The sequence below is a fragment of the Manacus candei genome, unplaced genomic scaffold (assembly GCF_025592945.1).
Source record: "Manacus candei isolate 608988 ecotype Guabito, Panama unplaced genomic scaffold, ASM2559294v1 h1tg000028l, whole genome shotgun sequence".
Lineage (NCBI taxonomy): Eukaryota > Metazoa > Chordata > Aves > Passeriformes > Pipridae > Manacus > Manacus candei.
This window is the reverse complement of record NW_026138076.1, coordinates 21,073,095-21,082,330: the sequence shown is the minus strand read 5'-3', so window position 1 is coordinate 21,082,330 and position 9,236 is coordinate 21,073,095. Positions and strand designations below refer to the sequence as shown.

General features: G+C 36.9%; 1 long non-coding RNA gene across 1 annotated transcript in view; it reads left to right on the top strand.

Annotated features, from left to right (window-relative positions):
• Positions 1–1,908: 1,908 nt before the first annotated feature.
• The window catches only part of LOC127472282 (uncharacterized), a 35,540-nt gene continuing 28,212 nt past the window's right edge, over positions 1,909–9,236 (top strand). The window contains exon 1 of the long non-coding RNA XR_007904949.1: positions 1,909–1,999. This is a non-coding gene — a long non-coding RNA (uncharacterized LOC127472282). The remainder of the gene's footprint in view (positions 2,000–9,236) is intronic.

Here is a 9,236-nt window from a genome sequence, read left to right as displayed (position 1 = left end):
ACGTTATAATTCCTGAAGGATATATACTTTAGGGCACAAGAAAACAATTTCCCCTGTCAAATATGAATGACAAACCCCAAACTCTGTAGTATAAATCAAATAGGAAATACCGATTGATTCTTGTAAACATACTTGAATGTATTTATGTTGCATTTAGTATTCTGTATTAGATTAAATAAAAATTGTTTATTAAATATTAGTTGTGCTTAAAATCATCTAATGGGTAGACATCTGAATGTCATAATGGTATACATAGACTAGAATAATGTTTTTATTATATTCCTTTTTCAAGTATAACTTAAGCATCTTGCATAAACAGATGAGATTGAAATCATGCTTTTCATCAGACAGCATGTTTTCCTGGGGTTTTTTTTTGAATATTTTCCCTGCAAATATTCTTACCACAAATGACATTTCAAAGTAAAAGGTATTTTCTTATGATTTTTATTGTCACTATTATTTTAGTGCTAACTTGCACATTTACTTTCCATGTGTGTAAATATATTATGTTAGACAGAAGGTTTCCATTTAAGTCTTGAGTTTCATAAAGGAAACAAATGGTAATGTGATGTTTTTATGCCAATACTAATCAAATAAAACATGTTACTGTCATCTTTCCTGCTTGTACCATTCCTGGCATGTACACAAGAGCTCTATAACATTAATTTATGCATGCTAGATATGTATATTTCAGTACTTGAAAGTATTTCCTACTACTACCCTTGCATACAAATATACCCACATGCAAAAACACAAAAATGACCTTTATTGTAGTTTGGGGTTTTTTAAGGGTTTAACTTTGGGGGAAAAAAACTTCTCTAGCATTTCTTAGTGCCAGATTGTAGCACCATTAGAGCAATCTTTTTTTATTTTTCCTGATAAATCACTACCATCTAAAAATCCTTTATATGAATGCAGAGTTCATTAATGGGATCAGGCTTAAAGTGTTGTTTATGATGGCTTTAACAGAGATCTCATATTTACACAGTACCTGAATAAGCAAGTGAAGACATCTTACAAAGAAAGCCAGAGGACTACTAAGTCAACTGTTTCAGAGAGGCAGCATATTCTTGAGTGAATTCAGCAGTCTGTGTAAAGAACTGTGATACTGCACACTAACAGAGTCTTAGAACACTCTTGGGTATTCCTGGTTTATGGACCTCACTGCAGCTCTTAGCTGCTCTTTGCTGAAACAATTTCACCCACTTAATATTTTGTGAAGTGATAGAGTTGTGTTCACACAGCTCAGGAAAAGGTTTTAATTTCTGCCCAGCATCACTGACATGCACAGTCAGTAACTTCTACTAGATTCGGGGTAGCAAGTGAGTTCTGTAACCATAGTTTGGGGCTCTCTTGGCTTATTCTTTGACATGCAGGGAACAGTTTAGTGAATGAGAATGTAGTCAGTTTTACGTAAAAGTGACAGCTTTATGTAGCTCATACTCCTTAAGGTACTGAAATGTTGTAGTCCATGTATATTGCTACATATGATTAGAGGACAGTCACTTCAGAATTTGTCTGGCTACCTTATGTACCAGTAAAACCATCACAGTATTCAGTATTGCTCTGCCTGTGCCATGTGGCAGTGAGCATGGTTCCCAGGAAGCATTGTTCACAGCCTGCACAGAGATGAAACAAAAAAAACCACCCACAAAAAAACCCCCCAAATCCCAAACCTACCAAACAAAAAAATCAATGTCAAAGCAATAAATTACTAATTAACCATGTTTTCATGAAATATTAAGACATTCATTCTCCTGCACGTGCTTGTTGTTACTAGATGAGTTGCTGTAACTGAATGAGTAAATTAAAAATGTTATAACCTATGCAATGCAGCAAAACACTGTTAGATGGCATAAGTACAAATTAGAGCAAAGGGTAATTAACATCTTTTTGTGCCCTCTTCTAGGTACGTGTCCTGAACAATTGATGTGTAATTTACCATACAGGCTGGTTGCATTCGTAGATGGAAAATGGAAACACTGAAGTGCAAACTTAGGTAACTCTTGGATTAGTCATGCTGTGGAAAATAACATCAAGGGAATAACAAATATGTCATATGCATGAGCTTTCTAACATGGCTTAGGCTTCCCCATCATTTAGGGGTGCCTAATGATCTTTTGCGTCTGATGTATATGAAATAAGTGATTAAAAAGACTTCATTTCACATTTTAAGCAGTAGAGAGGCAATAATCACAAAGCAAAAGAAGCTACTTATAACTTTTTTTTATCTTTTAGAAGATGTGCAAACTGTTTTGATTTTTCTTGCTTAAATTGGTTTTCAAAGAAAACAAGTTAAAATGCCAGTTACCTTCTCAGACAAAATCCTTAATTATGTAGCAATTCTTCAGTTTCTCACAGATTTATGTTTGATTAATTAGGAATTATAGTTTAGCATTTACCCCATATCTGGAGTGTGGGCTACTTTCTCCTGTACTGTTACTTTCCTCTTTGGCCATACACAGGGAATCATTCTGGAAACAATCTGCATTTTGTCCTCTACTTTCTCAGGTTGTAAATCAATGCTTTTCTATGATCTTACTGATATTAGCAGCTCCTCCAAAATTTCAGTCCTTGTTTTATTCACAGAATGTGCTATTCATAGTCACAAGGGGTGGTTCTTACATGAAAAGTTAAGCATCATACACTTCATATTGTTTGTGTAAAGAGGTCCATAAATAGCAGAACTGTTCTTTCTCTTTGTTCCAGTATCTAAGCTACAAAGGAAGTGACATATTCCTTATTCAAAAGAAAAATAAATCTAGCAACTGGTGATGCAACAAAAGCAACATTATGACCAGGGAACAGAAAGGATATTAGACTTCTAGTGCATATCTAATACTTTTTATATTAGATACTTCATAATTTATGAATGGTTGTTACAATCTTAACTATAGGCAGTATTATTGGAAATTCCTATAAAGCATAAGGAAAACTGTACCAAATTAGAATGCAGGCTTAACATTTCTTCTAAACCTTTTTGTAGGTTTAAAGTGAGCTGATTAGCTTTTTGGTTTAAAATTAGAGGTATGAATTTTACTCTTATGTGGATCTACTATTTTAGAATACAGATTTATCAAAATGGTTCCATCATGTTAAATGTTGATTAATTTTATGAAAGCTTCTACTTGGTCTGTCTTACAGCAGTGTTGAAAACTCTTTACCACTCAGAAAGAACATGTGGATCTTTTCTGCCTGCTATGGTGCATCATTTATGAAGTTCTTTCTTGACTTAAATTGTTTTTGGAAATATGCTACAGTGTTAGACTGTAGCATAGGATGTGAGTGGTTGAAAATAATTCAGTCAGCTGAGAAGCTTGGTCTTACATGAATTTATACCTTCACAAATGGTTAAAACTTCATTTTCAGACATTCATCTTGAACTTAAGTAGACTAATGAGAAGAGGTGCTATGGTCAGGCTTGAAGTACTTACTAGGGGCAGACAGGTGCAATTGCATGGTAACTGAGAAGAAAACCTGTGGAGGACCAAGAATCAGAATGGGAACGGTGTCAGGAATGGAAAAAAGTATACAGCAATTGAAAGGACTTTATCATATGGACTTTCCAGATCTTATGTGTTTACAGATATATACATTGTATGATTTCCCTATGGTTGTAATACCAGGGCTTGCCCAGGCTTGCCTGGTGCCTGTTCCCTGCTTCCCCCTCTGACTGGCTGAAGAAGCTGCAGAGAGGAGAGAGCTACCATTCGCCCTTTCCCTCCCCGGTTCCTCCGCCATTCCTCCCTCTTCACCTGAGTCCCTATTCGTATTCGTTTCTCTGTTGTCTGTCTTATGCTCCACCCCATTTTCTGGTGCATTCCACACCAGAACTCATAAAACCCCCGCACACTTTGAATAAAGCATTGCATTGCAACCTCAGACCTCATTGGACTGCTTTGTGCAGTACCGCGTTCCTTCACCCCTCCCACTCGGACCGTAGCAAAAACATGGATTTGTTTTCCCCCAGAATAGCTGAAGATTTTGGGTCTCAAAGTATCTGGAATTAAGAGGGAGATGGCCCCAAACTGAAATAGAAATTCAATATAAAGGCTGGCAACCAGATGTGGAAAGGGAGATTAGAGGTTATTCAGAAAAATGGGTAGTGGAAAAGCTCAGGGTCATATTCTTAGCACTGTGAGACCATGCATTAGCACAGCTTTATGAATCTAGCTGACAACTGAATACAGCACCAAACCTCTATACCTGAAGGTTAGAAACAAATATAGAGTAAAAGGTTCATTATTATTCTCTTCTATGCTGCATGATTTTCAAAGAACTGTTGCAAAAAAAGGCTTCTTGAGAAATTGTATAAGTATCTATGATTATTTTAGTCCCCCACTGTGGGACAGAGACTTCTACTACATTAAGAAAGGGAATTCTCACTATGGTTACTTAATTTTAAAATGAGACTAGTTTCATTCTGTGAATCTTATTTCCTTAACTCAACCACTTTTTAAAATTATGACTGTGATTTAAAAGATTCTGGACAGCAAACAAGCCCCATTCATTATTGTCAGAGTTATTATTGAAGAGAAAACATGGCAGAGACATTTTTGAAGCTTGTTGGAAGGCTAAAGGTTGCCAAACCAAGTAGTTTTGTTACAAAACTGGTAAAACAGGACTACTAACATTTTCCTTTCTGAGATGGTCAGCATTAGGAGCAGAAAACCATCCATTTTGGTGAAGTAATTTCCTGAAGTGTAGAGTTTGTTGAACTTGTGACGTTTAAGATCACCAGCTGGCCTTTCTGTAAGTGTCTTGTGGAAACTTTCAGGGCCTATGAGAGCTACCCATTCTGCTTTACACTTAGAAGATTGTTTTGCGCAAATCTGTGGACTTACAGCCTTGAAAGCTAAAATGCTGAACTGACTCAAGATGGGAGACATGCCTCTCTCGTTGGCCTGCTGTGCAGGGCTGTTGAATATCTCTGCCATATTTGCATAGGCAACACCTTCAACAGAAGAACTAAGAAGTGTTTGAGTCCAGGTTCCCCTTTAATCCATGGTTTAGAGCAACCTTCTGAAAAATTGCTTGGTTTAAAGCCAGAAAAGTAGAAGAAGAGTTTAAATTTTCAGAAAAAAGTCTATACATGTGTATACAGAATAACAGTATCAGGAGGATAGGCTATGTCATGGTTCCTTCAACTTTTTGCAAAAACACTGTTATTTATTTGACGTAGACACAGAGCAGAGTTCCTGGATGTCAATCTTGAGAAGAGATGTATCTGAAAAGGAAAGAGTTATCCTGCACATGAAGATATAAGAAAGCATATGAAAGAGATAGTGCTGCTCCTCTGGCTCTAGATGTCCACAAAGATGATCATACAGGAGCACCTGTAAGAGGACAGGCTGATAGAGCTGGGGTTGTTCAGCCTGGAGACGAGAAGGCTCTGGGGAGACTTTATAGCAGCCTTCCAGTACTTAAACAGGGCCTGCAAGAGAGCCAGAGGAGGATTTTTTACAATGGCACGTAGCGATAGGACAAGGGGAAGTGGCCTTAAACTGAAAGAGGGTAGACTGAAATTAGATATTAGGAAGAAATTCTTTACTGTGAGGGTGGTGCTGCACTGGAACAGCTTGCTCAGAGATGTTGTGGATTTCCCATCCTTGGAAGCATTCAAGGTCATGTTGGATGGGGCTCTGAGCAACCTAATCTAATGGAATTTTTCTCTGTCCATGGTAGGGATGTTGGAACTAGATGATCTGTAAGGTCCCTTCCATCACAATCCATTCTGTCAAACTGAAACTGAAAAGCAAAATTGTTAATTGATATGTCCTGGACTCTGCCTTTATTTGTACCGGTGAAGTCAAAGACACTGCAGTTAAAGTTGTGGTGAAGGCAAAGTAACACATGGACAGCTACAAGTGGCATGTCATAGAACAGGAGAGTATTAGCTCTGGAGGTCAGGCTCAGAATAATACTGAGAGTTACAATAAAACTATTTTTTGCTTTCTTTTCTCCTCCTTGCCCCCAAGAAAATGTGAATTTGCAGCTAATAAGAATGTCATTAAAAACATCAAGAATAATATTTTCAGATTTGAAATACTGGATTATACTCTGCTGTATTACAAGTAAGCATACAGTGCTTGTTAAAGTACATGGTTCTTGAACAGTTTGTTCTCACCTAACATGTCTGTTGTTTTCGCACATCATTTGAACATATATCTATCTTTGAATTTGTATTAATTTTGTTTAGCTGCACTTGAGAGGCCAGTAAAGTCAAACAATAATTAAGAAACTATTCATTAGAGGAATGTTCAGAATAACAAAAAAGTGGAAGGAAGAAAAATATAAGTGGAAGACAGCTCATTTCATATTCAGTGGTCTATTAAACTTTACAGTGCAAGCAGAAGTGTTCCCCAAAATAATAACTCCATTCATGTCATTGCACAGTATGTCTTCTACACAAACCATCTTTAAATCACTTTGATATTTGCCCAAAAAGTCTTCCAATTTCTCTTTAATAATATCGGAATTCTTTAAGACTTCAATTTACTTTTTCTTTTAGAGAGTAGCATCTTAAGAATGTGTTGGCAGTGTAACCCTGACCATTAACATACAAATAATGTAAACTGCTCTATGCTTTGAAAGAGATGATTTGCTCTATAAAGATATTTGGACAAATGTGTTTGCTATTTAATCCTCATGCACACAAAAACTAATCATACTAGAAACAACCCATGAAAGATAAACTAATAAATCTTTGTAAGGACTATTGACACCTACAATATTCATTTAGAAAAAGTAGTGAATAAAGGATAAGTAGTGAATAAAGGATATGTATTAGTGAGCAAAATATTGATTGATAAACCTGTCATTTCTAAGGGCTGAAAAAGTATGGCTCTTAGACTTATTGATGCAGAGATGATGGTCATTTTTATTTTAGTAACAAATAATAGTATGACAGATACAAAGGTATTAGATGATCAATCATGAGACAGAAGGATTTAGGTAGCAGTTCTGAAAAAATACTTCATTTATAGAACACAATTTAATTTGTTTTAAATAGAAGTACATCTGAAGCTGATTACTTTTGTCTGAATGGTGTTCCCATTCTATATTACTAGGGGAAAAAATGTCAGGGTCTTACACCACAGCATTTTTCAGTCACCTAATTGTAAGGTAAGAGTAGGGCACTTCTTATTGTGACATTTCTACTTGGGCAAAATGGATTATGTGGTTGTAGTTCCTTTAACTAATGATTCAAAATACTGAAAAAACTATGATTGATTTACCTGGGCATTGACTTAGAAGTGGCATGACCTAGATATGAAAAAGCCAGACCACTGGGCTCCATTTGCAGATCTCCAGCAATCTAATTTGTGACCCTTGTCTTGCCTTGGCCTCCTTTTTGATTTGACCTTCTTTCTGCTTTATTTAGAGGTTACTTTCCAGTGCAGATGCAGTCCCCTGTTCTCATTGATAGCTCCTGTCTGTTATGTTCTTTAAAGACATCTAAATCCGCCGTTCAGGTGAAACACTCCTCTATGTTAAAATCCTCCAAAAACCATTTCAGGTTTCGTTGGAAGATCCATTCTCATATATTCTTTAGGGTAGTACATTTCCAGATCTTCCAGGATAGTTGCATTGGCAATCCCTGGGTTGTACGTGAGAAACCGACTTGTGTGGTCTCACAGAGAAGGCAAACTAAAGTAGCAAACTAAATTAGCAAAAACTCAGGGGCATGGTCACTTTGAAAGTCAGTATTACAAAATGATGCACACCTAACTGTGGTGCTTACCACAGTAGGATCTTGTGGTATTAATAAATTACACATAGTAAAGATGAGTATTTGAAGTGCAAGAGCTTTGATATATACCCTGAATGTACCCATTTATCTTGCCTTGTATAATCAATGAAAAATGAGTTTTCATAATTAATTAGGCTTACAGTTCACCTTTGGATGTTCATATACAACTGATACTCTTGGTATGCTCACCAGTAATTCCTACTGAGAAATCCTGCTCTTTTTCCCTGGAGCAAGAAGAGAGAACTTTAATTCAAAGCATTGAATGTCTGTGTGTTAAACAGATATAACATGTTCACTGTATGCTCTCATCTATCTTGTATTACCTCAATCAGTACTAGAATTTAATGAGATCAAAACTTTTTGCATCTGACAGTCTTAATATGCAATCTTAAGATGCTTCATTCTGAGTGTGTTTCACAAAGGGCCAATGAAGACAGTAAATCTCTTGCCACAGATGATGAGAAGTAGCCCGTTGTGTGTGTTTGCTATTTGTTGGGGTTTTGTTAGAAAACAAGTTATGAATAACTCTTTCACATTTTTAAGTTGAGTCCAATTTAAGGTGATACCTGAAGTATTGGAGAAGCCAGAACTAATGGGCAGAACTGTGTTTCTCATCTGAATCTGTGACCGTTTAGAACAAACATCAGCAAGACTTTCTCTGGAGTCCTGGGCTCTCATGTTCATTTCTTCTTAAGATTGCTGATACAGCATCTGGTAACTTGTTCAGATAATTTATGACTCATATGCTTGCTGACAAAAGAGAAGGCTGAGGAGACCACTCTGCTCCTCAGTCTCTGCTGTAAGATTCCTCAGTGTATGCTTCCCTCAGTGTATGCTTCCATATCACTAGGAATCCTGACTGTCACAGTTATTAAAAACAATCATGACAGCAGCTGAGGACAGTCTCACATTTATTGTATGAATATAAATCAAAAATTTGAGGAGAAACTGTGTGATCATTATACTTACCTGTTCTCTGAGACATGATTTTGGTCCAAGGAACTGAGAAGCCCCTCAAATGTGCCAGGCAGTATGCTGGCAGCATTTATATCCGATACATTAATGGAGCAGGAAGGCATTATGCTTCTTGAAAGCAATAACACATGTTTTCTTGCTGGCAGAGAGGTATCTAGTGTCGTCTGAATGCTCTAGGACATCTAGATGTAGCTGGCAGATATAATGCAGGACCTGTAGGAGAGCTGCTGCCTTCAGAAGTTGACCGGGGAGGTTGCTTAAGGCTTCTGGATGCATCTCAGGTGACATTCCGTGCCTATGTACGGCAAATGATTCGAGGCTTGTCTTGTGTTTCACATAGTTTCTGAAGTTTATGAAGATTGAGGTGAGACCTGTTGTGTCCAGACATGATATCAAATGAGTATCTAAAAGCACAGCAATCTTACAAAGAACGTATCTTGTGCTCATAGGAATGCTTTTATTAATTGAACTAGAAGAGGATTTGAGCAAATTTACCTAATTAGTCGTG